Source organism: Vicia villosa, unplaced genomic scaffold, assembly GCF_029867415.1.
Source record: "Vicia villosa cultivar HV-30 ecotype Madison, WI unplaced genomic scaffold, Vvil1.0 ctg.001623F_1_1, whole genome shotgun sequence".
NCBI lineage: Eukaryota > Viridiplantae > Streptophyta > Magnoliopsida > Fabales > Fabaceae > Vicia > Vicia villosa.
Window position 1 is genome coordinate 122,261 of NW_026705676.1, and position 27,694 is coordinate 149,954.

Genomic DNA, 27,694 nt, shown 5'->3' on the forward strand with positions numbered 1-27,694 from the left:
CTATGGTAATTTTTACATATAGTTTTATATAATATTATATATAAAAAAATTAAAACTCATTTAGGCTATAATTGGTCGAAATCCATTATTAAAAAAAAAGCAAAAGTCATTATATGAAAAAAATAAAAATAAATTATATGAAAAATAAAATCGAAACTCATTTAAATTTATTGTTATTTCATTTTTCTTATTGTTTTCACTTTGATTTTTTTGATATTGCTCTCCAACGAATCTTTCATGAAACTCTATAAAATGAGCTGAAGATTTGGAGGAACACACAACACTGCGCCTTGACAAGAAAAGAGAAGTTACTATGTCAAAACAAAGAGCACAAGTTAACTTAGAACATCTTGTCAATTGTACATTCGGTAAAGTTTTTAAGTCTTAGAGTTTTATTTTGTTGTATTCTGGTTACACCTCTGATTGTATATCATGTGTAATTATAAAACTCTTAACTATCATTTATCTATTAGATACATTGTCAGAAGTCTCTTTGCTACATGCTTGAGGATTTGCAAGTCTTTTGTTTGTGTGCTTGTGCAATTAGAAGTCACTTTCCCGTGTACTTGAGCAGTGAAGTCTCTTGCTTGTGTGCTTGAGCATTGGAGTTGTAGCGGTGATAAATTGAGACCGAGGCCATTGGATTAACTCAGCTTGTATTTTAGTGATAGTTGCCACCACACTTTATTGTTTCCGAAGGTAATGGAAAAAAGAGCGAAAAAACTCAAAGAAGTTTTTAAATCAAAACTAATAAAATAAACAAAGATCTTATGTTCGGGGGTTGGTTATGCAAGGGGAAGATATTAGCACCCCTCACATCTGTAGTACTCTACCGAAAACTCATTGAATATATATATATATATGTTATTGTTATTGTTTTTGCTTTGTGAAAATATAGTGGGATGGTGAGAAAAAAGTTTTATTAAAAGTGTGCTCGGAAAGACATCATATGTTGTGCCTACATACCCCTTAAGTGCAATAGGGAAGTCAGAACATTTGTAGTTCTTCTTAAAAGGGAAAATGAAAGAGGCAAAGTGACAAAGATCTTTTTGAGTGTTGAGCTTTAACAATACTCAACAGGTTTTTGAAATACTGAGCTTTAACAATACATAGTAAGTTTTAAAAGGAGCCAAGCTTTAATAATACAAGGCAAGAAAGATTTAAAAGAGTGATGGTTGAGCTTTAATAATACAAAACTAGGGTTGATTTAACAGAGGTTGAGCTTTAACAATACAAAACCAGATTTAAAACAAGGAGAAAGTGCTAAGCTTTAACAATACTAAGCACAAAGTAAAAGAGGAGGAAAAGAGAGTGAGTACCTGTAAATCATAGTTTATCTCACTAACATTTGTGATAAACTATGATAAGAATATAAATTGCGCAAGTATTCAGAAGAACCTGTCATGTGATTAGATGCATCAGAATCAAGAAACTCTAGATGTAGAACATTATAAGATTTACCATGGATTCTCAAGGATAAAAGAGGGAAAATACCATTTGTTGAATTATTTCAGGCTGTTGATTTCCACCATTAAATGCACTAGTAATGGAATGACCAACTATAGATTTTGCAGTTGCATGAAATGCCTGCAACGAATGTTGTGTTGGTCGTGGAGGATGTGCAGGACAATCAGATATAATATGAACTTGTTACTTGAAATATTTCAAAATTGTTTGCAAGAGAAACATTGAGTTTGTCTCATATCACGACTTTTACCTCTACTCTGAGCAACATATGCAACTGTCACAGGCTTAGAAACGAAAACACCATCAAACATGGCTCCTTGAGTAATGAGACGTCGTTCCTCCCTTAGAAGTTCTCCAACACATGTATCCAAAGAAGGAACATAATTTCTATTAAGCAAAACACCTCTAATAACTTCAAATTATGGGCGAAGTTTCATGAGAAGCTAGTCTCGGCTACTTGTTTTGTAGAGCTCTTGGATAGACGAGAGTGAAGTCTTGGGAACATCAGCATGAATAAGAGCAAAATACGTTCTATCCACAAATTCCAAAAACTAGAATAATATTCCTGAATAGATAAGTTTCCTTGTTTGCAATTGGCTATCTCTAGCTCCAATTCAAAATATTTGGCTACATTGTCTTGGTTGTAAATATGCATTAAATAATTCCACATCTCTTAAGCAATTGAAAAATGAGTACAAATTATTGATCATTTGAGGATCAATATTGCTAAGGAACCAAGTGATTTTTTTAGCATCTTTGATTTCCCACGCATCTAACACAAATTTATCTATAGGTGCCTTAGACACATCGTCTAGGTGACTCCATTATCCCTTTCCCTTTACATCACTTTTGAATTGAAATTCCCAGGTAGAAAAATTCTTATTGGTAAAACAGACAAAAAAACGATTTCTTCCGCTATCCATACAAATAACACTTTTTTAACTGAAGTCTCTCTCTCTCTCTCTCTCTCTCTCTCTCTCTCTCTCTTTACCAATTACATGTCCGTGATGGTAAATGGAAGTGCAACTAGAGAATTCAAGGTTCAAAGAGGTTTGCGTCAAGGAGATCCTATGTCTCCCATCTTGTTTGTTCTTGCTATGGAAGGATTGACGGCTTTAACTAAAAAATCCGTGGAGGTGGGTGACTTTAAACCTTTCAAGTACGGGGTCGAAGACTTCGTGGACATTCTTCAATTCGCGGATGATACCATCATTCTAGGAGAACCTACCTTTGACAACCTTTGGAGTTTAAAAGTGTTATTGAGAGGTTTCGAATTGGTATCCGGTTTGAAAATCAATTTTCATAAAAGTAACTTGTATGGGAAGCACATTGGAGATTGGTTTTTTAATTCGGGAACCACCTTTCTTGCATGTAGAAAAGGTTGTTTCCCTTTTAAATTCCTTGGTATATGGGTGGGTGAAGGTGCTCACAAGAAGAAGGTGTGGCAAGAGGTGATAGACAACATTAATACAAGACTTTCCAAATGGAGAGGAAGAAACATATCCATTGGTGGGAGGGTTACTCTTATTGGCTCCGTGCTTAATGCTATTCCAATTTTTACTCTTTCGTTTTACAAAGCGCCGAGTAAAATCATTCAAGCCATAAGAAGCATCCTTAGCAACTTTTTGTGGTGTGGGAATTCTAAATCTAGATGTATTCATTGGGTGAAGTGGGAGAATGTGTGCAAGCCTAAAGAGAAAGGAGGTTTAGGAATTAGAGATGTGGGAGAAATGAACAAATCTCTTCTTCTTAAATGGAAGTGGAGAATTTTAAAGGAAGATAATGCAATTTGGAGCAAATTCTTACTCTTGAGATACCATAATCCGAAGAGTAAAGTGTTGGCTTCAAGCAAGGATCTTTTAAATGGGGATGATTCTCGTTGGTGGAGAGACATAGTTCTTAATGATTTCAAAGAGGACGATTTGGACCAAGGTTTTAACGAATGGGTTAAATGTGAGTTTAAGCAAGGAAACAATATTCTATTTTGGTATAGTTGTTGGGTGGATGAAAATCCGCTTAGAGTCACTTTCCCATTCTTGTTTGCTAGAACTACCAATAAACTTTGCTCGGTGAGTGACATATACTCGTCTAATCAAGGTGTGATCACTTGGAATTTAGAAGACATTTTTGGGGCGGATGTGTTGAATTCTTCGGTTCCGATGGCTTCTTATACTACCACCTCCGCTTCGGATTTGATTGTTGGTGAGGAGCTTAGGGATTTGAGAATGATTCTTCAAGGGAAGGCGCCGGACTTGATGGCTTTAGACGATTTCCATTGGAAATTATCTTCCAACGGGACCTTTTCGGTTTCTAGTGTGTCGCATTTATTCTCAAATGCAAAGGAGTTAGCTTGGACAAATACAACCATTAAGTTGTTGGATGTCATTTGGAAGACCAACATTCCGGATAAGATAAAGATTTTTGCTTGGAGATTCTTTATCGATAGGTTACCTCTAAAAAACCAACTTGCCAAAAGAGGTGTGTCTCTTTCTTCCATTGATTGCGTTTTTTGTCATAATCACCCAGAAACGTTGGAACATCTTTTTTTCCATTGTCAAGTTACAAAGGAGGTATGGGTTAAAATTTATTTGTGGTTGGGGAATGAGTTGAAGCTTTCTTTGGAGGAGTTCATGAGTTTTCACTACAACATTTTTCCTTTTTGACAACAACTGAAAAATGTTGCCGTAACTGTGAAAAACGTTGCCTAAGAGAATAGGGGACGTTTTTCAATCGTCCTCTATGCGAGCGTTGCCTATTGTGTAAGGCGACATTTTTTAACGCTCTTTGGCCACACTTTCGTAACGTCTCCTAAACTTTAGAAAAAGGGGACGCTTTTCTGAGCCATCTTAGGCAACGTTTTTAAAATGTTGGTATAATCAGCAACAAGTATTAATCGTTCCCTAAAAGTGATATAGTGAGAATTCTCTGTGGGGACGTTTTTCAAATGTTGTCATAATTGGCAACAACTACAAAATGTTACCTAAAAGTTTCCTTAAAATTATATAGAGAGAACACTTGGTTAATGTATCTATAAATTACATCAAATATTTCTTACATTATTTTTTATTTTACCAAGAGTGTTAATAAACTTTTCAACATTAACTCAAATAATGGACACAATGTGTAACATTACTTAATACTATAAATTTAATACTTAGAAATATAAGTCTAGAAAAATAACAAAATACATGATTTCAGTTTAAGTTTAATGCTTAAGTACAAGCATAAAACAACATCATCCAACTCATTTAAGTTTGTCGAACTCATCATCACCCTCTTCATCATCTATGTCGTTCTTTTGAAGTTTATCACCTATGTCGTCCTCTTCAAGTTCATAACCTACGTCATCCTCAAGAGCATTCAAAAACAGTTGATTAAAAAACTCAACTATGAACATTCTATATTTTATCTCTCAATTTCTTACCTCTCGATTTCTTATCTCTCGATGGCTATTTTATATTCTAACCTTCTCAAAAATAGTCGTTTCCATCTGACTTGTAACTGTTCTTGACCAAATAAGTGTGTATAGCTTGAAGGATTCTTCATCTAGTACCCTAACCAATGTTGCTGACAAGTCCTAAGAATTAATATTGTTAGTATTGGTTCATGATTGAAGTACAAATAGTTATGAAAGAATATCATATTACATGGTACCTTGCATATGTCAGTCGGTCAAAACTTGCTTAAACCAAAAAAAAAAAAAACATTCAAATTTAAATAAAAAATAACCATGCAACTCTAGACATAATTGCTAGGGTGAAAAGTAGTAATAAATGTAGTTAGAAGAGAAATATTCTTTTGACATCCAAACCACTTTTTCAAGACAGAGAGATTAAAACTAACTTGCCTTAGTGCATTGGTTGAATTAGTATTGGCCATACATTGAGTTGATGTGGTAAGTTCTAAAACTCAAGCCTTCATAATCTAGTACACAAAACATATAAATTACATCATAAGTTGATTAAAATATATGAAAATTAGAGTTATATGTAAAAATATGAGTTCTAAGACATCATAACCAAGACATTTGAATGCATTTAGTGAAATAAAGTACCTAATTAAAATATATGAAAATTAAAGTTATATGTAAAAAAAATGAGTTATTATTTATTAGGAAAAATGTAAATACCTTGATTTCTTCTAAGTTGATTAAAAAGAATTCTTTCAATTTCTTGTACAACAATAATTTAAAAAGAATGTTGTCAATTACTTGTGTAACAATAATTTCTAATGCAGAATTTGCTTGTTACACAGCAACAATTTGATAAAAATTATAATGACATGAAGAAGATATCAAGTGCATCTCATAGTCTCTTGATTCAAGCAAACTCCAACCATTTATATAAGATGGTTGTATCAAAGCTACAGGGTCATTGTATGGAACATTGTATGTTTTTAGATTAATGAATGAATTGGATGGTGAAATCATAATCTATATAGAAGTTTGTGGAAGTATTTAAGGCAGCTAGTTACTTCATGGATTGTATAGTAGTGTTTTACACAAAGGTTTGAGTAAATATAGACACCTATCTATCAACAGAAAATTAAACAATCAATATACACCTATCTATCAACAGAAAATTAAACATGAAATGATTGATTATGAATTTCACAGTAAAAAGGAGTGAGTTACCTGTTGGTAGCATAGATCATCCAAAACCTAAAATGAGCTTTATTGTCCATGTCCTCTGTTTTTTTACTATCAATAGCTACAACAATTTATACATATAGTTTATTTAATTGTAATCAATTTGAAATAAAAATTAAATTCATATATATTTCAGATAAAAATACACGAAAAAATATAAATCTCCAGAAATTAGAATCTTCTTACATAAGACTATTATCAAAACCGTTCAAAATACTTCAAATTTCTATTTTATAAGTCAATTATAGATTTGTGGTTTTTAAAAAAAATAGGTTTCAAAATTGATAGCATAAATGAATAATTTTAGGAAGGATGCGACTTACCCTTACAAGTGAAGTTGGCCACGGTGGTTGTTCGAACTCTAACACGGTGATTCTGCATCAACCATTTATCTTTCAAACCTAATGGAAAAAAGGAACAAAATTAATACAGAGGAGGGATGTGAAAGAAGATGTTGAGGACATTTTCTGGCCAGAAAGCTCACTATCGAATAGAGACGATGAAGGGACGGCGACGTTGTGCTTGAGTGATGGTCTGTTCGGATCAAGAAACAAAGAGAAATTCGAAAGACGACCTTCCTTTTCTGTTTGACTGGTGTGGCCGAATACAGAAAGAGTGACTGGCGGCAACAGGTCTAGGGTTTGGGAGAAGAAGAGGAAAAGCTCTGTTCGAGATTTGGAGAAATCTCCTTAGATCCATGCTTTTAGGCTATTTATTTTCTCTTTTCTCTCTCCTTAGATTCACGCTTTTATCTTCCTTTTCTTTTAGTTTTTTCTCTGTTGATTTTTTTATAAGCTTTTTTTAACTAAGATCTCTAAAAGAAATAAAAAGAGAGAAACGCTTAACAAGAATGAAAAAAATAAAAAAATAAAAAATAAAAAATTAGAAAAAGAAAAAATATTAGGATTTGATTTTAATCCATAATATAAATTTTAACTATTAATACTGATTTTAAACCAGAATATAAAATTTAAATATAAATACTGATTTTAAAACACATGATTTTTAAAAATAATATAATATATAACTAAATATTTTTATTTAAAAATTAAACAAAATTTATATTTTTCTATTATAATAAATTTATATCTTTTTAATTATTAAATAAAACAAAATAAATATTATGATATTTGGAACAAAATTTTCCGCTTAATCTATTTATTTTTATAAATTTTATGCAACATTTAAAAAAGTAATTATTTATTAGGAATAATGCAACTATTTAAAACTGTTCCCATAAACATTTAAGGGGACATTTATTGATCATTGCTAAAGTAAATTATAGAAACACTTGAAAATTGTTCCCAGAAATATTTTAGGGAACACTTGTAAGGTGTTGCGAGATTCGTTTTAGCAACAAACAAAAATCGTTGTCAGATCTACTTATAGGCAACAATTTATACGGGTTGCCTAAAAAAGTGTTGCCAAAAACAATAAATGTTGTAGTGTTTGGGAGTATCCAACAAAAGGTGAAAAACACCAACACCAAAGTTGTTCTAAACTCTACTTGGATAGCATTAATGTGGAGCATTTGGAATATGAGGAACAATATGGTTTTTGAAGATGGAACTTTTAGCTTCGAAGAGGTGATTTCAAACATCATGTTTTTCTCTTGGAGATGGGCTAGCAACAAAGAGCTCCCTAGTAGGATAAACTTTTACGATTGGTATAAATTTCCTTTACTTTGTATCAAAACATTTTAGTGTCTCTTCGATGTAAGGGTTGCACCCCTAGTGCGATATCTTATAATCAATTGCTTATTAAAAAAAATTAGATATATGTTAGATATAGGTAAGCTAAACAATATATTCTGTTTCTAATTAGATATATGTCGGCTAAACAACATAGTTCAATGATTTAATACCCATTTTCTTAATTTTGTATTTATTAATGGTTGAGTTTATATTTAATCTCAGCTTATCAAACAATGTGATTTTGTTTATGGAAAAATATAGCTTGTATGACAGTTACTAAACTTTCCCATGTTTTATTTTTAAAAGTTATTAGAATATATGTAATGATAGAAAAAATTGAAATAAATTTCCACTTTTATAAAAGAAATAGTTTTTACTATGTTTCATTCACATTGAAATAACAAAGAGCCATTCTAAGGTAAGAGCGTGTTTGTTTCAGGGATAGCAAATTTATTCCCAAGAATATAGGTTAAAATATTTATGATTCCAATGTTTATTTCAAGTTTTAAAAAATTAAACCAAGGCGATCATTTTTGACAACAAGTCTTATTGCTATGATGTCGTGTTTTCGAATGTAATTTTTCTTTCCTGGAGATGGTTGGCTTTAGGCCATTCTTTGCACCATAATAGCTTCTATGGTGGGTACAAAGTGCCCCTTTCTTGTTATAACATTGTTTAGTGTTTTGTTTTTGTAAGAGTTGCACCCCTAATGCAATATCTTATAAATTGCTTATTGAAAAAAAAAAATTATACCAAGGAATTGTTTTTTCCCAGGAACTTATTTTACACATAGTTTTGCCTCTTTCTATTCCCATGTTATAGGGTGGGAATCTTATATTCCCATGGGAATAATAATTAACCACCTATAACTTCTCACTTTCAACTAGTTTAATTCATTTATTTTTTTTTTAGGGAAGAGAAAAAAACGATACCAATAACAAAGTATAATAGGGAATTAGGGAAGAGAATAAGAACACAAGAATTGGTTATAACTGCTATTCTTTCACTTTCTCTTAAAACAAGATTACAAGTTTACAAGAATAACAAATAACCTCTCTCACCCTAAATTAGGATTTGCAGCTTAGCAATGATGAGAGACTAGTATGCTATTTATAATAAAACCTAACATACTAACTAATGGGCTTTTTTCCACAAGACCCATTATACAAGCCAACTTAATAAACAAGCTAACTTAACAAATTAGGGTTTAAACACTAAAACCTAATTTAACATGCTAACAACCCTAGCATCTTCGACACAAGCATGTGAACAACCTTCGACTTCATGCTCAATCCTATCGAACCAAGAAGCTACCTTTCAACCATACTAGAGTTCGATCCAATATCTCACAAATCTCCACCTTGGACCTAACTCTACAACATCAAGGGAACAAACTAGCTATCTTCATGCAGCTTTATCAACTGCATACAGTGGAAAAACTTGCAACTCGGCAATGTCTTGGTAATCATATCAGCAGCATTGTCTTCAGTCGAAACCTTCAGCACTTGGACTTCTCCACGCTCGATTACTCCTCTGACGAAATGCAGCCTCACATCAATGTGTTTAGTTCGCTCATGATAGGCTGAATTCTTCGACAGGTGTATTGCACTTTGACTATCACATTTAACAGTGATACCTCGACCTTGAAGTTTTAGCTCCTTCGCAAAACCTTCAAGCCACAATGCTTCTTTCACAGCTTCAGTTAGGGCAATATACTCCGCTTCAGTGGTTGATAGAGCAACAACCTTCTGAAGTGTTGCTTTCCAACTAATTGCAGTGCCAAACATAGTGAAAACATATCCAGAAATAGATTTTCTGGAATCCATACAACCTGCATAATCAGAGTCGACATATCCTTCTATTACTGCTTTACTATCTTCACCCAAGGCTCCACCATAAATTAGGACTCTATTCAGAGACCCATTTATGTACCTTAAAATCCACTTCAATGCTTGCCAGTGAGCCTTTCCAGGATTTGCCATGTACCTGCTTACAAGACTTACTGCGTAAGCTATGTCGGGTCTAGTACAGACCATAGCATACATCAAAGAACCGACTATATTAGCATATGGGATGCTATTCATATAGGCTCTTTCGACATCAGTACTGGGACACTGATCAATACTCAGCTTGAATTGAGGGTTTGTTGGAGTCACAACTGGCTTCGAATTCGACATACCATACTTTTCAAGAATCTTCCGTAGATATGCCTCTTGAGATAAGCATATCTTCGACTTCTTTCTATCTCTCCGAATGTCAATTCCAAGAATCCTGGAAGCAGCTCCCAGATCCTTCATATCGAACTCCTTATTGAGTTCAGCCTTCACCCTCATAACATCTTCGACACTGTTGCTTGCTATGAGAATATCATCCACATAAAGCAACAAAATAACAAATGAATTACCAGGTCGAAATCTGAAGTAAACACAGTGGTCGAACTGACTTCTAATGAAACTTATGTGTGTCATGAACTTGTCGAATCTCCTATTCCACTGTCGAGGAGATTGTTTCAGCCCATATAAAGATCTTTTTAGCTTGCACACATAATCTTCCTTTCCCTTTTCGACATACCCTTCAGGTTGCCTCATCAGGATCGTTTCATCTAGATCACCATACAAGAACGCAGTCTTCACATCCATCTGTTCCAGTTCAAGATCGAACTGTGCCACCATGGCAAGCAACATTCGAATGGACCTATGCTTCACAACAGGAGAAAACACATCATTGAAGTCGACACCTTCTTTCTGAGTGAAACCCCTTGCAACTAACCTTGCCTTGTATCTTTTCGACGTCACTCCTTCAATTCCTTCCTTAACTTTGAAAATCCATTTACAGCTGACTAACCTTGCCCCAACAGGTTTCTTGATCAGTTCCCAAGTATGATTATCATGAAGAGATTTCATCTCATCATCCATGGCCTTCAACCATTCAGTCTTATTTCGACTCCTCATAACTTCCTTATAGTCTCTAGGTTCTTCGTCTAGAACCTCACTTGCAGAGATTAAGGCATAAGCTATAAGATCTGCATATCCAAGTCTTTGAGGTGGCTTGATGACTCTTCTCGACCTATCTCTCGACAATAGGTAGTCATCGTCAGTTTCCTCAACTTCAGCATCTTCTGCTTCTTCTTCGACTTCATCTGGGATATGCAATTCAGCATCAACATGCTCCACCTCAACAGGAATCTCTACCTGTTCCAGCTCTTCGTCAGATGTTTCTGTACTTCGACCAACATCATCAGTTTTCTTAAAAGCCATTTCAGCTTCATTGAAAACTACATCTCGACTGGTGATACACCTCCTGTGACCTGGCTCTAGGCACCATAGCCTATAAGCTTTGACTCCTTCAGGGTATCCCATGAACATGCATTTCAGAGCTCTAGGTTCGACCTTGTCTTGCCTAATGTGAGCATAGGCTACGCAGCCAAATACTCTCAGTTTGTCGAGATCTGGTGGATGTCCCGACCAAACTTCTTCAGGTGTCTTCATATCTAACGCTGTCGAAGGACATCTGTTTATCAGATATGTTGCTGTCGAAACAGCCTCAGCCCAGAACACCTTTGTTAACCCCGCACTAGTCAACATGCATCTGACTCTCTCCAAAATAGTTCGATTAAACCTTTCAGCCAAACCATTTTGCTGTGGAGTACCTGCAGTAGTTCTATGCCTTGCAATACCAGAGGCAGCACAAAAACTGTCGAATGCCTCATTGCAAAATTCAAGGCCATTGTCGGTTCTCAACCTCTTGACCTTTCTGCCAGTCTGATTTTCAACCAGAGTCTTCCAACTTTTGAAATTCTCAAAAGTTTCATCCTTAGTCTTCTGGATGAATACCCATAATTTTCTGGAATAATTATCTACTATGGATAGAAAATACCTTGCTCCTGAATGTGATGGACACCTTGCAGGCCCCCAAAGATCAGCATGGATGTAATCAAGGGATCCATGTGTTCTTTGTTTGCCTTTGTTGAACTTCACTCTGCAAGATTTTCCAAGTACACAGGGTTCACAAAACTTCAGCTTTTCGATTTTGTCTCCACCAAACAGATTTTGTTTCCCTAATTCGACCAGACCCCTTTCACTGACATGACCCAATCTCATGTGCCAGATTTCTGTTTTCGACAAAGGTTTCGTGGATGCAACATTTGTCGAACCACTTACAACTTCAGCCTCAAGGGTATACAAGCCTTGTTTCTTCACGCCTCTCAAGACTTCCTTCGAACTCTTCATGACTCTTAGGATACTTTTCTCTCCTTGGAAAACATATCCTTTCTTGTCGAATTCACCAAGAGAAAGCAGATTTCTCTTCAAATCAGGAACATACCTGACTTCAGTCAATAACCTTATTGACTCATCATGGAGCTTGAATCTCACAGATCCAACGCCTGCAATCTTGCAAGCCTTGTTGTTTCCCAGCAATACTGATCCACCATCTTGATCACATAATTCCTCGAACAAGTCTTTGTTTGGAGTCATGTGCCAAGTGCAACCTGAATCCATAATCCACTCCTTCTTAGAGTCACTGCTTGAAACCACAAGAACATCAGATGATTCGAAATCATCTTGAACAATGGCAGCGTTGCCATTATCCTTACCTCCATGATATTTCAAGCGTTCAGGGCACACCTTTCTTGTGTGACCCTCCTTCTTACAATGGTAGCATCGAATGCCAGATGCTTCGCCACTGTAAGTCTTCGACTGGCTTTTGCCTTTCTTCTTGTCGAACTTACCATCCTTTCGTAAGAGTTTTCCTTTAACGGCCAAACCTTCGCCAACAGTCGAAGGTTTATGCTCCTTTCGTTCATTCAAGTCCTTAGAGTACAAGGCTGATTGAACTTCTTCAAACGTCAGGGACTCCCTTCCATACAAGAGAGTTTCTTTGAAGTGAGCATGTGATCGAGGCAAAGCGCACAATAGTAACAGCGCTTGATCTTCATCATCGATCTTCACATCAATATTTTCAAGATCAAGAATCAGCTTGTTGAACATATCCAACTTCTCAGCCAATACTTTGTCTTCAATCATCTTGAATGAATACAAAGCTTGCTTCAGGTAGAGTCGATTTACCAGCGATTTGGTCATATACAAACTTTCAAGTTTCACCCATAACCCTGATGCCGTCGTCTCCTTTGATACCTGCCGGAGAACCTTATCACCAAGGCTCAACAAAATTGCGCTGTGTGCTTTCTCGATCATATTCTTCTTCTCCGCTGCCGTCAATTCTGCATTCATGGCTGCCTCTCCCTTCAACGCTTCCAAACACCCCTGCTGAACCAGTAGGGCTTTCATCTTCAAGCGCCACAGACCGAAATCATTCACTCCGGTGAACTTTTCAATCTCATACTTTGTTGAAGGCATCTTCTCCACGCTCACCGCACCAATTTGTTGTGAAAAACGATACCAATAACAAAGTATAATAGGGAATTAGGGAAGAGAATAAGAACACAAGAATTGGTTATAACTGCTATTCTTTCACTTTCTCTTAAAACAAGATTACAAGTTTACAAGAATAACAAATAACCTCTCTCACCCTAAATTAGGATTTGCAGCTTAGCAATGATGAGAGACTAGTATGCTATTTATAATAAAACCTAACATACTAACTAATGGGCTTTTTTCCACAAGACCCATTATACAAGCCAACTTAATAAACAAGCTAACTTAACAAATTAGGGTTTAAACACTAAAACCTAATTTAACATGCTAACAACCCTAGCATCTTCGACACAAGCATGTGAACAACCTTCGACTTCATGCTCAATCCTATCGAACCAAGAAGCTACCTTTCAACCATACTAGAGTTCGATCCAATATCTCACAGCACCATAATAGCTTCTATGGTGGGTACAAAGTGCCCCTTTCTTGTTATAACATTGTTTAGTGTTTTGTTTTTGTAAGGGTTGCACCCCTAATGCAATATCTTATAAATTGCTTATTGAAAAAAAAAAATTATACCAAGGAATTGTTTTTTCCCAGGAACTTATTTTACACATAGTTTTGCCTCTTTCTATTCCCATGTTATAGGGTGGGAATCTTATATTCCCATGGGAATAATAATTAACCACCTATAACTTCTCACTTTCAACTAGTTTAATTCATTTATTTTTTTTTTAAAATATAAATTACATATATTTTATAAATATTCCTAGGAAATTAGATTACTCACCTAAACACATAGACGGAAATAAAATTCCCAGTAATAATGTTCACGGGAATAATTTTCCCAGGATTATAATCTTAATCTTTATAACAAACACACCCTAAGATATATTGAAGCAACATAAAGTTCTTGGTTTATCAGCTATGAATATGGATTTATGAAGTTTTAGTAGGACTTATGAATATGGATTTCTATAATTGGCCTTGCGTCATAACTCATGAAGTGCTTGAAGAGTATTGGAAGTGAATCTTTTGTGCTTGTGTCTACGTGAGCTTGAAGAGTATTGGAAGTGAATCTTTTGTGCTTGTGTCTATGTGAATGATGTTTAAGTTGAAAAATAAGTAGCTGAAAAAAAGATTATCTTTGGAACTGTCAAGGAAGAAGATGTTTAGGTTCTGATTTTGGTTTTAGATTGTTCTTCCTCACATTGATTGATGATTATTTATATTATTATATACAATATGAATTTGCGGTCTTTAAATTTTTGTCTAGATTTTATAATTTTTTTGGCACCGCCATTGAGAGCGTGCAAAGCAATTTTGTCATCGCGAAGAGAGAAAATTCCAGACACAAATTTATTGAAACTCGTGAAAGTGTTGAAGTCAAGAGAATCCAGGGTAAGAACGAGAAGAAGCATCCAGAGATTCTTCCATCTTTTGGAAAGGATGCAACTTTGAATAGCCGGTTTAGTGTATAAAGTTGACAATATCACTACAGAAAAAAAGGTCTCCTGCCACGCCCAGGAAACCGAGGCTATATGCAAAATAACCGTGGCGTAACGCTGAGGCCACGGTTTGGCCACGGAAATCCAACTGTGGAGTATTCGGCCGTGGCCTAAAGTAAAGTCCACGGTTTTTTGGTATAGACCACGCCTTTTTGACAACCGTGGCTTTGTTAGGCCACGGTTTAGGTAGCTTGATTAAGGCCGCGGTTTGTATTTGCCATGATTGCAAAACTGTGGCTATATGGTAAAGCCACGGTTTCAATTTAACGTTTACGACACAGTATTGGTTCAAGATATAGCCACGGTTTGGTTATGACCACCTATTTAAAACCGTTATTATATGTTATGCTTTCTAAACCCTTTATCTTGCCACGGTTTATTTTTGTATCATTACATAAATGTCATTATATATATATATATATATATATATATAATTAACAATAATATTGATGATTAGAATCTAATTAATTACAAGCAAATTAACATTAAGGTCAAATGTAAGTTTTTTTTAGTGCCAATTCCAATTCCATTCATTCATAGCTGCTGCACATACATGATTCAATTCATTTAGAGTATTCGACTCATTCTAAGTCCATTATTAGCAGAAAACAATGAAACAGGCATATACATTCAGATTTTCAAACACAGTCTGAATTCATAATTATTTCACAATAGATCATGGTAGCCCTGCACTTGTTCATCCATGATAACCATACAATTTCAGAAAACAATTTGGAGCATAGGAGCATGTACATATGTTGATACAATTTGGAGGTCTTCTTAAAAACCCTGCAGGAGCATGTACATATGTTAATGAATATTAGTATTGAATTGAAGTTAATGTAAAATCACCTATACACAAACAGGAAAGCGATAACTCTGAAGTTAATACGAAATAATAAAAGCTACTTAGTTAGAATTAAAATGATACCACTAAATTTCCAGGTCATAAAATAATTCATTACCTTCTGCCAATTGTCATTACAACAATTAAAACAGTCGGACAAACAACACTTTCGGGAGTCTTCATCTTTCTTAATTTTAGGTAGATGCTTCACCATCACATATTCCTCCTTCAGCTTAGAGCCATATTCTCTTCATCTTTGCATCTCCTCCCTTATGTCTTTCAAATACACAAACAATCAAATATTTTCATCTAGCAAATATGTCTTTCTCTTTCTTAATTTCATCAAATTCATGATTAATGAAATTCAGTAGATGATAATGAATTGCAACATCTGATGTATCTATTAACCAAACTTAATACTTCATTAACCATATGTAAGAATGACATCAGCCAATTAAATTGCTGTCAAAGTTAAGCATCCCAAGGTGATGGTCAAGTAACATATTTGTTTTAAAAATACTATCTAATCCATGGGATAATGACTAGTGATGCCAAATCTAAATCTGCAAGAATAAAATTCATTCTATCCCCTCCTATAAGCACAATGAAACTGCAATGTTATGAATGAAAGCATGAAATATTCATTCAATTAATATAAATATATCCTCATCAGCCATCCTTATTTTTACTAGCATATATCAGAGCAATCTGATTGCATGATTTAACAGACATTAGGGGTGTGGCCACTGAAAAAGGTTAATAAATTGCAACAGTTTAATGGAAAAGAAAAATAGAAAGTCAAACAAGTAATCACAAATAAAGAAATACACTAATGCAGGCCAACAAGAAATTAGAATTAAGAGTATGACATTGAAGCATGGTTTAAGACTTTAAGTGCAGCACTTAGATGATATATGTCATAAAAAGTACTTTATTCAATATTAACTTGTTTGCGGTTTATATTAACGCATGGTGAATGATTCAAAAAAGTACTTAAACCTATTATGATGTTACCATTTAATAACAAGTTATCACCATTCTATTACTTGAATAAGAATGTTTTCTTGGAGGGCACAGTTAAAATCTTCAATTAGGACCTAAAGGAAAAGATAAACACTGAATGCGATTAATGTTGCTCAAATTAACGGACAAAATTTGATGTCTTGCTTTCACAGCCATTCTGAGATACAATTTACAAACCTTAGTTCAAAATCGGGGAGATATTTTTGGCGGATTAAAGAGAGACAACCATCTGCTGCAACAAGCAATTCTCCAACAATCTCAACGATCTCTCCGGTTTGAAGAACTTTAGCCTTTATTATAACAGAAGTCCCTTTTTCATTTGCAACATGGAAAGAGAGAAGAAGATGACCCCATAAAATACTTGTGGTGGAAGTGCATTATAAAGAACACCATGAAGATCAGCCCAATGTGATGCTCTAAAGTTGAAATTTTCATCTCTTGTTAATGTCCAATTCACCTTCTTCTCACTATCAGTTACTTGGTTCTGTCAAGATAAATAAAAATAGTTACAAAAACACTTCAATTCTTTCTTTTTTTTTCATGAAAAACAATACATTTATACTCATAGGGTTCATACTAGTTCAACTATACGTCAGTAATAAAATATAATTTCTGGCTTAGAGACGGAAACCACACACAACTCTGGCACAAACACGTCGACACTGGTATGCGGGACACCACCGACACACGTCGGACATCTGACTCATTAGACAGACGTATGATCAAACAACTGAAGACAGAGATCTCTCATTAGACAAAATCACACGATCCAATCCATAACGGTTCATATAAAAAAAACACAACACATAATCATCAATTGGTTGGTACATAATCAGAATTAGCCACAATAATATTCACAACAATACATAATAATTAATCATATCAATCATCATAATTGATTAATTAAATTAACTAACATAACAATATGTATAGTGCAGTATCATATCATTTCAATGCATCCATAAAATCATCATTAGAATTTATAGAAAATGAAGAGAATGTAAATATAATTATTGACCTGATCAATAGTTAGTGGAAAAGTGGTATTATGTAAGAATTGTTGAGGTTGTGAAATCCAAGATTGAATGATTTGTTGAGAGACAGGGTTGAGTCCAAGACCTGCACCAGTGGGACTTCCAGATGGAGGTAAGGTGGTTTTTTCAAGGACAAGAACATCCCAACCAGTTAAGATCAGGGCATGTGCGGTTGATATTCCTCCTATACTCCCTCCCACAATCACTGCCTTTGGTTTTCTTCCTTCCCCAACCATCTTCTCTTTAATTCAGACACATAGTAATTATTACATGTAATACATATAGTTATATATGTGATATATATAGAGACAACTCAACAATAATAAATCATCAAAAATATATTTTACATATTAGGACCTAAAGTCAAATAATAAATCGTCAAAGTATATTAATCGACTTGTTTTGTCAGGCCTGTGAAAGCTTTACAGGTGAAATAGGATAAAATGCACAAACTTAATGTTCAAACAACAGATACACCCTAATGTTCAAACAAATACTCTGTCTTCCATCAATTGGTAAAGGTGCCAAAATCTGTTAATTCCTTTAATTAACACACCATTAAGAAACATTAGACTAAAATTAACACATGTAATTAATTTAAAGAAGTAAAAGCACATGCACATACAGGAACATGAGAGTCTCTGGCACTACGTTTGGCATCAGTGGCGGAGAAGACGGTGTAGACAAGAACAAAGGTACCGATAATCTCAGCACCAAGTCCATATCCTTTTGTGTACCCAGGAGCAACAAAGTTAGCATCACCGTTTTTTTCTCTGAAGAATTTTCCCCCCTCAAAACCCTTAACCACACCAGCGTCGCAGATAGCACTAAGAACCTACATAACGATATAGAACACTGCTCTTGTTAGAGACAATTTCCTCGCCAAGAACAAACCGAATGTCACTGCTGGGTTTATGTGACCCCCTGCAACCACAACATCACAAATTAATACCATAAAAAACATAACAATCATGTTAGATCTAACTAGTACTAAACTGAAGAGAGTGTATACCAGAGATTCCGGCGGTGCAGTTAACTCTGGCTAAAGAATATAGGTCACCAAGAAGACAGAAGAATATAGTGAACAGAGGGAGAAAGACAAAGAGAAAAGTTCACAGACAGAACCAGAAAGACGAAGAACAAGAAATATCTCACCAAGTGGTAAAAATTGCAAATCGCGAGTTCTTCCTTCTCTTCTCTCATTTGTTTTTTTCTTCTTCATCATCAATTTCTGCCATTGAATCGTGTTTTCAAGATTAGGGTTTCGTTTTCCCCCTTTCATGTTTTCCTTCAGATTCTGAAATCAACACATAATAATCGATTAATCACAAAACAAACAAGCGACTAAAATAAATCAAACATAGATAATCGAAGAAATGATAGGATCGTAGAAGAAGTCAAGGAAATCGCAAGGTCACGGTGGCTCCGCCACCACCACCCCAAACATATCGCTCTTTCACGGCCACAGAGAAGAGAGGAGAGGACGAATCACAAGAAGTTATAAGATAAATCGCGTTCAGAGAAGAAAGAACTACAGATATGAGCGGCAGTGCGATGAGATAGAGGAGAAGAAAGTCGTTTGAGAGAAAGGAAATGGGAAGAAGAAGTTGTCTGAAGAATGTATTGGCTTTTTTTATTTTTTTTCTTTTTTTAATCTAAAAAAAATTAGAAAAGAAATTAATTAACTGAGAGGGAAACAAAAAAAAAGGGGGGGGGATTTTGGCGATATTTTTTTTTTTGGTATAGGCCACAGTTTGAAGTTAAAATTATAATGTCGCGGTTTTTCTTTGTGGCTTTAAATAACTACAGTTTTTTAACCGTGGCTTATGAAGAAAAAGGCCACAGTTTCACACTCCGGATTCAATATTCTATAACATACGTCTACGCTTTGATAACCATGGCCAAATCATATATGTGGCCACAGTTTCTGAGCTGTGGACAATTTTAGCGTGGCCGTAGGCCAAATTTCTAGTAGTGTATGTGAATTAAAACACAATCAGGTAAATCACTGATTCTGTCTCGATTTTCTTCAGCATTGTAATTTCGTCTTGTTGTTTTCATGGTCTCAAAATTTTTTTAAGGAGAGGAAAAATTGTGATAAACAAATAGTTATGCACTGTGCGAAGTCCTACTAGGTTTATCAGCTAGAATTTCTTTTTATATAGTAGTAGATATAAATGGTCTTTTTTTTATTGTTAAATGATGTTACTGTCTTTCTTCTCTGTAAATAGTTTAATACTAAAAAAAATCGTTGCCAAAACCTGTCTTTGGCAACGGAGGGGGGAAAAGCAAAATTCGCTAACATTACAGGGGTGTAAATGTCTATTAACCCTTATTAATATGAAAGAAGTTTTTCAAATTATTTTTCTATTCAATTAATTAGTATCTAAAACTTAAGCGATGAATTAAATTGTTAGATTAAAATATAATTTGAAGACATTAAATTATTTTAGACTAAATTGATAGGAGAGAATTATTTTCTCACAATCACTTTCTATTCACTAGATACGTCAATTACAATGATGATTCAATCGCTTGATACATTTGCAATGATGCCTTAAATGGATTCCAAGATGATATGAAAAAACCTATGTTGCTCTAAGTAAGTTTTGAGAACTCAATTCAATGGTATATTTTCAACCTTGTTATGCCTTTTCTATATGATATATAACATGTTTATATCTTTGAATGTTTCTGTTACTATTCTTAAAAATATCATACCCGATTTAATGCATCACTGTATATTTGAGAATGCTCATATCATACCCGATTTAATGCTCATATCAAATTCAACGTTTTCATTATTTTATTATTAAAATATGCAAATAAATATTATATTGTTAACAGTTAAACAAGTTTGCACAGGAAAAAACAAAATAAGTTTATTGTACTTTTGTTAAAGGATAAGATTGTTTACTTATGTTTTCTACTAACCTCTCTATTAAATCTTTAATTCCATAGTTTAATATTGTGATAGATGTAATATCACTTTTGTTTTCTAGATGTTCCTTCAAACTAGACAAAATATCTATAATGTGATATTACAATGTCAGTGCAAATAGATTTGGATATGTTGGAATTATAATGATTATTACTAGTTGATATGAGTTGTCGATTCTGCTAGTTTAGAAGTAGATAATTTGAGCCCCAACATTGAACGATTTTAAAAGTGGTTTTATTTTTTATTTATGATTTTCTATATTATATATTCTAATTCCAGTTAATGTTTTAGCTCTCATGCTGAAATTCATTTTGTTTCATCTTTTGTAATGACATTCTCCTTCTAGTTTCATCTTTTGAATATTATAATACTCACATTGTGTTTATAATTAATTAAATTAAAATAAATTACATCACTTTTGAGTTGAATTTTAGTTAATGAGCTGAATTTTAGTTATTTAAGGTTTTGTGGACAACTTATTGCTGTGTTTATTATTTAGTGACTAATGGGTAAATTGTGATTTTATTTTTCTGTTGTTAAAGTTTTATTTGATTTTTTTGTAACAAGTAAATAATTTGTAGAAAATTTATTGCAATTCTTGCAATTCTTGTTATTGTTGGGCATTGAGAATATGATGAGTTTTTATGAGGAGTTGAGAGTACTATTTTCTTATAGAAATTATAGTTGATTAAATGGCCGCACTGAAATGATTAACATATTTAAAAAAATTAAGAACTTTAACTTAAAGCTCCATGATGTTCTGACAACATTAATTTAATTGTGTTTCTCATTATAGCAATTAATGAAGAGAATATGGGAAGTATAATAAATAATAATTGAAAATAGAATGATAGTTTATGGGCCAACAGTCTATTTAAGTTGGGGGATAACCCATGACATTGACAACATAGCTCATTCTCATGAAAGCATTGCCCATCCTAATGAAAACAAAATCAGTTTATATGATTTTTTTTATTGGGATGGGATATGCTTTCGCCTTCCTAGGTTATGTTGTCAATCTATGAGTTTTAGCCCAAATTTGAATGGATTGTTGGTACATAAATGATCTTTCTTTGTTTCATTTGTTACATATTAAAATACTCATATCCTGTTCATTTGTTATCTTAATAATAACTAACGTTACACTTTACATTAATGTTGTCAAAGAATATTTGGTAGCTCTAAAGTGAAGGTTATTATGATTGTTTTAAATATATTACTCGCTTTGATGTTGCCATTGGATAAACTATTTTTTCTTCCATAAGTAAAATGAGAGTATAATTAAGTAATAAAATAAATTTTAATAGAAAATTTAAAGAGTGGTTAGTATGAGTTTTATGTTATTGATGTTTTATGTTTAATTTAATTACAAAGACAATTAAATAATGTAATTGTTTACATACAAAATTGAGGGAATGCCAGTAATCCATGACAATTGGTGTTGTTGAAATATTTCTCTCACATATTCTTGAAATTGATAAGTTACGGTAGTTCTTAAATTTGTTCTGCTATTATGTCCTTTATGTACTCAACCAGTGGTTTTGTTATGAGACATGAAGATCCTTTCTCTTCTTATTTATTTATTTATTTATTCTCTTTGCTGAATTCTATCTAGTTTTATTTCTAAAAGTTTGAGTAGGGGTTGAACCCATGGCCTTGTTATTGTCAAAAGTACCATATGGACATACCATTTTATCAAAAAATTAGGGGATGAGGCGAGTGGAGGTAATGATGAGGCTATAGAGAAAAAAGGGACAAGAAGAGGAAGGAAGTGAAGATGAATGTGAAGAAGAATCCGTTGAAAAATGGTGAAGAAGAGATCATGATGACTATATTGCTTCCATAACTTGACCAGAGTCAATGTGAATCTCTATTTACTTTGTTTCATTGTTTCCTAGTTTAATCTTATTAGTTTTTTAATAATTTCGGTGTGTTTTATGTATTTTACTTATAATACCATAAACACTTTACAACTATTTCAGAGAATATAACTACTACTTCATGCTTTTCCGTGTGTTTTCTTGCACAAAGCACTATCACGTGATGTTGAAATATTTGTTGAATGTTTTATAATAATCTAGGTATACCCAGAGTTCAAAATGCGTGAAACTGGAGGATTGTACGGTCTAACTTGCGTGACAAAAGCAATGCTTGTATGCAGTACTTTTCCAAATCAAACTGCACAATTATTCAAAATGTAGTCAAATTTACATTATATTAACATTCTAGAATTATGTGACAATGTTGAATTTATTCTTATCTTTTTTCACTAGTTTCATTGTTTTATATTAAAATAGTAGTGAACTTCACTATATATATCATATAGCTATATGGCTTTAAAAATCTATTGCTAACTTTACTTTGTCCCTAATTATAAGACTCTCTTGAGGTTTTTTTTTGTCCCCTTTTATAAGATCCTCTTCAACTTTTAAAGTGCATTAATGATTATTTTCCAAACACAACCCCTAATTATATCACATATTTAATTTTTCTGCAATCAATAATAAATACACATGTACGAAAATCAATTATTTCTCTCTCCTAAGGATAAATTAGTAAAAGTATACAAATAGTCAATAAATTTAATACTCTAACCAACTTTCTTAATTAACGTAATTTTGTCTATGGAGTCTTATATGTATGGACGGAGGTAATACTAATTAATTAATTGAATGTTGTATTGTTATTGAAGTTAAATATGATATAAATAAATATTTTATTTTAAATGTATATGTATATTTAAATATATTTTCTAATGATTAAATTAATTTATCCCTACAGACGCACGAGTATCTTAATAGTTTTATGCTTAGAATAGTAAAGTTCATTGACATCTTAGAAATGGCAAAAGAAAACTCAACTAAGAAAAATTATATTTTCAAGTATGAATCAAAATGATGAAAATTTTTATCAGAGTGTTACTGTCAAAGTTTTGTATATTAATTTTATTATAACATTTATTCCCCCACAAGTTATATCTTAGAGGATATGAAAATGATTAAACTTTTACAGTAAGTAAGAATCTGTGATTTTCTGTACACATTAGTTATAAGTTAGCACTTTATTAGGATCATAAATATTTGGCAATAATAGTTACTTGGTCCTTGTAAGTTAGTGTTTTTTTTTTGTCGCTGTGTCTTTTTTTTCTTGAGAATGATCCTTCAATATTAAAAAAAATTGAATTTAACCCCTAAAGTTAAAATCCGCAGAGAAATCCGAAGGAAAATTCGCTGGAAACCTGCAGATTTTCCTGGAGATTTTAGTTTTAGAGACTATATTCAAGAGAAATTCAATATTTAAGGACTTGATCAAAGAAAATAAAATACAGGGACAAAAACCAAAAACACGCCAACTTACAGCGAGCAAAAGACTATTTAAGCCTAAATATTTCTATAAAACTAACATTATATTAAACACTTTCAAAGTTATGTTTAAAAGTTTACTAGATAATTAAACATATGGCATCCTTGCAACAAAAGCTAAACATTATAAGAAAACAAGCACAGTAATACAACATGCAGAAAACAAATTCCACAAACCCAGTGACAAAGAACATGTATTTAAGAATCTGGATCATGGCTATAGATAAACAACTTTCAAACAACAATATCCCGTCATGATACAAATCCTGTAGCATACCAGAATCTGTATCATGACGGAATATTGTTGATAAAATAAGATCCCTAACTATCCATAGTGCAGTTCTCAACAGAGAAATGCATTTCTCTGCCATAACTTCATGAGGTTATAACTTAAACTTTCTTTTGTTCCCTCTTTTATTTTTCTCTAATAAATCGTCACATTGTGGGTTTGGAGTCCTAATTCTCCCATGAAGGTATCAACCAAAATTCCAAGAGGATTAAAAACAAATAATTCAGTAGACTACCAATTGAACAATAACATCTAATAAATCATCAAATTAACTATTTTCTCTTTCATAAAACTAATCAGATAAATAAAAAGTTTTGTGGACAACTTATTGCTGTGTTTATTATTTAGTGACTAAGGGGGTAAATTGTGATTTTATTTCTATGTTGTTAAAATTTTATTTGATTTTTTTGTAACAAGTAAATAATTTATAGAAAATTTATTGCAATTCTTGCAATTCTTGTTATTGTTGGGCATTGAGAATATGATGCGTTTTTATGAGGAGTTGAGAGTACTATTTTCTTATAGAAATTATAGTTGATTAAATGGCCGCACTGAAATGATTAACATATTTAAAAAAATTAAGAACTTTAACTTAAAGCTCCATGACGTTCTGACAACATTAATTTAATTGTGTTTCTCATTATAACAATTAATGAAGAGAATATGGGAAGTATAATAAGTAATAATTGAAAATAGATTGATAGTTTATGGGCCAACACTCTATTTAAGTTGGGGGATAACCCATGACATTGACAACATAGCCCATTCTGATGAAAGCATTGCCCATCCTAATGAAAACAAAATCAGTTTATATGATTTTTTTTATTGGGATGGGATATGCTTTCGCCTTCCTAGGTTATGTTGTCAATCTATGAGTTTTAGCCCAATTTGAATGGATTGTTGGTACATAAATGATCTTTCTTTGTTTCATTTGTTACATATTAAAATACTCATATCATGTTCATTTGTTATCTTAATAATAACTAAAAGGCTTAAATACACTTTTCGTCCCTGTAAGTTAGCGTGTTTTTTATTTTCGTCCCTGTAAGTTATTTTTTTGGGTTTTAGTCCCTATATCTTACTTTTTGCTTGAGGTTTAGTCCCTAAAGCCAAAATCCGCAGTAAAATCTGTAGGTTACCTCGGATTTTCTCAAGGAATAGGAAATATCAAAGTTAGAGTTACAAATGGAAAAACTGTTTTGATCAACGATATTTTGATATGTTCCTTATATGAAGAGTAATCTGATGAGTGTATCTCAACTAATTGAAAAAGGTTTCTCAATAACTATTAATAAGAATCTCTTGAAGTTCTATGGTTCTGATCAAAATCTGATTATGCAATATGAGCCGGGAAGCAATAGAATATTCAAGATGAATGTGGAGACACCTGAAACTAAATCCCTTAGTGCGAAAGGCACTGAATGTGGCAGTGAGTGGTGGCACAAGAGATTGGGGCATTTGAACTTTAGAAGCTTAGTGAAGATAAGTTCTAAGAAGCTGGTACATGGAATTCTTAAGATTGTGAATCCTGAGAAGTCATGTGAGATATGCATGAAAGGAAAGCAACCTAAAATTTCAATTGCATCTGAAGTGGCTCCAAGAGAAAATCATCCTATGCACATATCATTCTCAATACATATATGATTTGTGTGTAGGGCTCTCGTTTGATACATGCTATAATGAAATACCCAGATCATTTCATTGAATTCTTCTTCATATATTTGGTACGTCAGACATCGCTACTCATGTTACAATAATGTTGTTGTGGCTGTTGTTGTTGCTTTTGGTATTTGTTGTTGTTGTTGTTGTTATTGCTGAGACATGGAACCCTACAGGTTTAATCTGTTTTTTTTTTGTTTAAACTGAGATTGACGTTATAGGTTTATTGATGATGTCGATGTAGTTTTGTTGCGCGAAGGTTTTTTTAGTTGTTTATTCTAGGTTGTTGTTTTTGAGTTGTAGATGTTTTTAATATTGTTATTTTGTTGATATAATTCTAAATGCTATGAAAAGCTATATGTTGTAGTTTAGTTATTATTATTGAGTTTGAGTTTAAGATTGAGATTGATATTGGGATAAAAAATTTGTGATTCTTTGTGCTGCTCTCGTCTTGTTCCATCGAGTTATATCTAGTGACAGAGCCAGGAAATTTAGACGGCCTGACCAAAAATTTTACACAATTCATTATTCATCTATTTTAATTTTCACACCCTATTTTTACACATTTTGCCCCTGGTTTTGTCTAAAATCGACTATTAAATTGGAGGGAGTACAAAGAAAATAGAGGTTGAGTCCGGGCACGTCCCCGGGCTAGCGAGGCCTTGGAACTGCCCCTGGTTATATCTAATGTTGATTGCTTGTTTCACTAACCCCTATTTGAACATATAACCTATTTAATTTTTGAAAATAATAATATGAAAAATTATTTTGTATTTGAAACATATCTTACACTGAGAAGTATTTGAAAATTATGTTATTCATATCATTATTTTTCTAACCAACCTGAGAAGTTATATGTTTTGTCAGGGCTTAATAAAATAAGCAATCTACATCAGATGTAATCTTGTTTTACCTGTCGCTTAAATATTGAAACCGAGGGGAAAAGTGATTTTTCCATTTAAAAATTCCAAAAAGGATCCCCTAGGGATCGGACCCTATAAAATTTACACTTTATCCATTGGTGGAACTAAAACAGAGAGATAAAGTGCCACATGTTTTTTAACACCCTTCGTTATCTTGCATTTAAAACCGATGTAACACCTCATATCCAACCAAGGTTTAATATGTTTATTGTAATAGTAGACGTGGAATGAAAATAAGCGAGATGGAAAGAGTTGGATATCACAATGGATTTGGATATGCAAATGTTGGACATTGTGTGAAACAACGTAATTTGAAATTCGTTCAAATAGACGACACATCATAAAAATGGGACAGTGATGATTCAAAGCACACACGGAGGTTGGGGTATGAGCCAGTTACAAAAACTATTATGCAAATTTATTGAAATGTTTATGACTATGAAGAAAAGACACCTCTAAGAATATGCGTGTCGCAGTGTCCAACACGCGTCAGTGTCTAAAACTTGTATGACACCCGTGAAACATATGTTGGAAAACCATACAAGTGTCCCCTAAAAATGATTTTTCTTGGTGACAATCTTTGAATTGATATGCGATACATATTCGACACTCATACAACACGTGTCAGACAATTCAGACAGACAAGTTTTAAAAAACAATTGTTTTTTTTTTGTTTCGACATACTGTATTCATTTTTTACTAATATCCACACACATCTAGATGAGTTAAACATGTATTTATATAATGTTTTCAATGAATAATTAAACATGAATTTTGATTAGAATATTTTTAACACTTTTAATATTAAATAGATAAATGAGACTCAAATATTATCACATATGTAATAATATCACTATCCTACTATTTTTTGACATTATCGGTCTCAAAATGTCTCTGTCGTATCCTAGTGTCTATGTACGAGTC

At 33.2% G+C, this 27,694-nt stretch overlaps 1 long non-coding RNA gene and 1 pseudogene across 5 annotated transcripts; both read right to left on the bottom strand.

Moving 5' to 3' along the window:
* Positions 1-4,547: 4,547 nt before the first annotated feature.
* LOC131636046 (uncharacterized) lies at positions 4,548-6,882 on the bottom strand. Of its 5 annotated transcripts, none has more exons than XR_009293938.1 (6): positions 6,600-6,882; positions 6,439-6,516; positions 6,101-6,176; positions 5,122-5,391; positions 4,892-5,034; positions 4,548-4,806 (listed from the first exon to the last, which is right to left on the bottom strand). It is a non-coding gene; the product is annotated as an uncharacterized LOC131636046 (long non-coding RNA). The 5 variants fall into 5 exon arrangements; XR_009293937.1 differs by having other exon boundaries at positions 4,892-5,044; XR_009293939.1 differs by having other exon boundaries at positions 4,934-5,391.
* A 9,826-nt stretch (positions 6,883-16,708) lies between these two features.
* LOC131636049 (uncharacterized) lies at positions 16,709-19,185 on the bottom strand (annotated as a pseudogene).
* Positions 19,186-27,694: the final 8,509 nt, after the last annotated feature.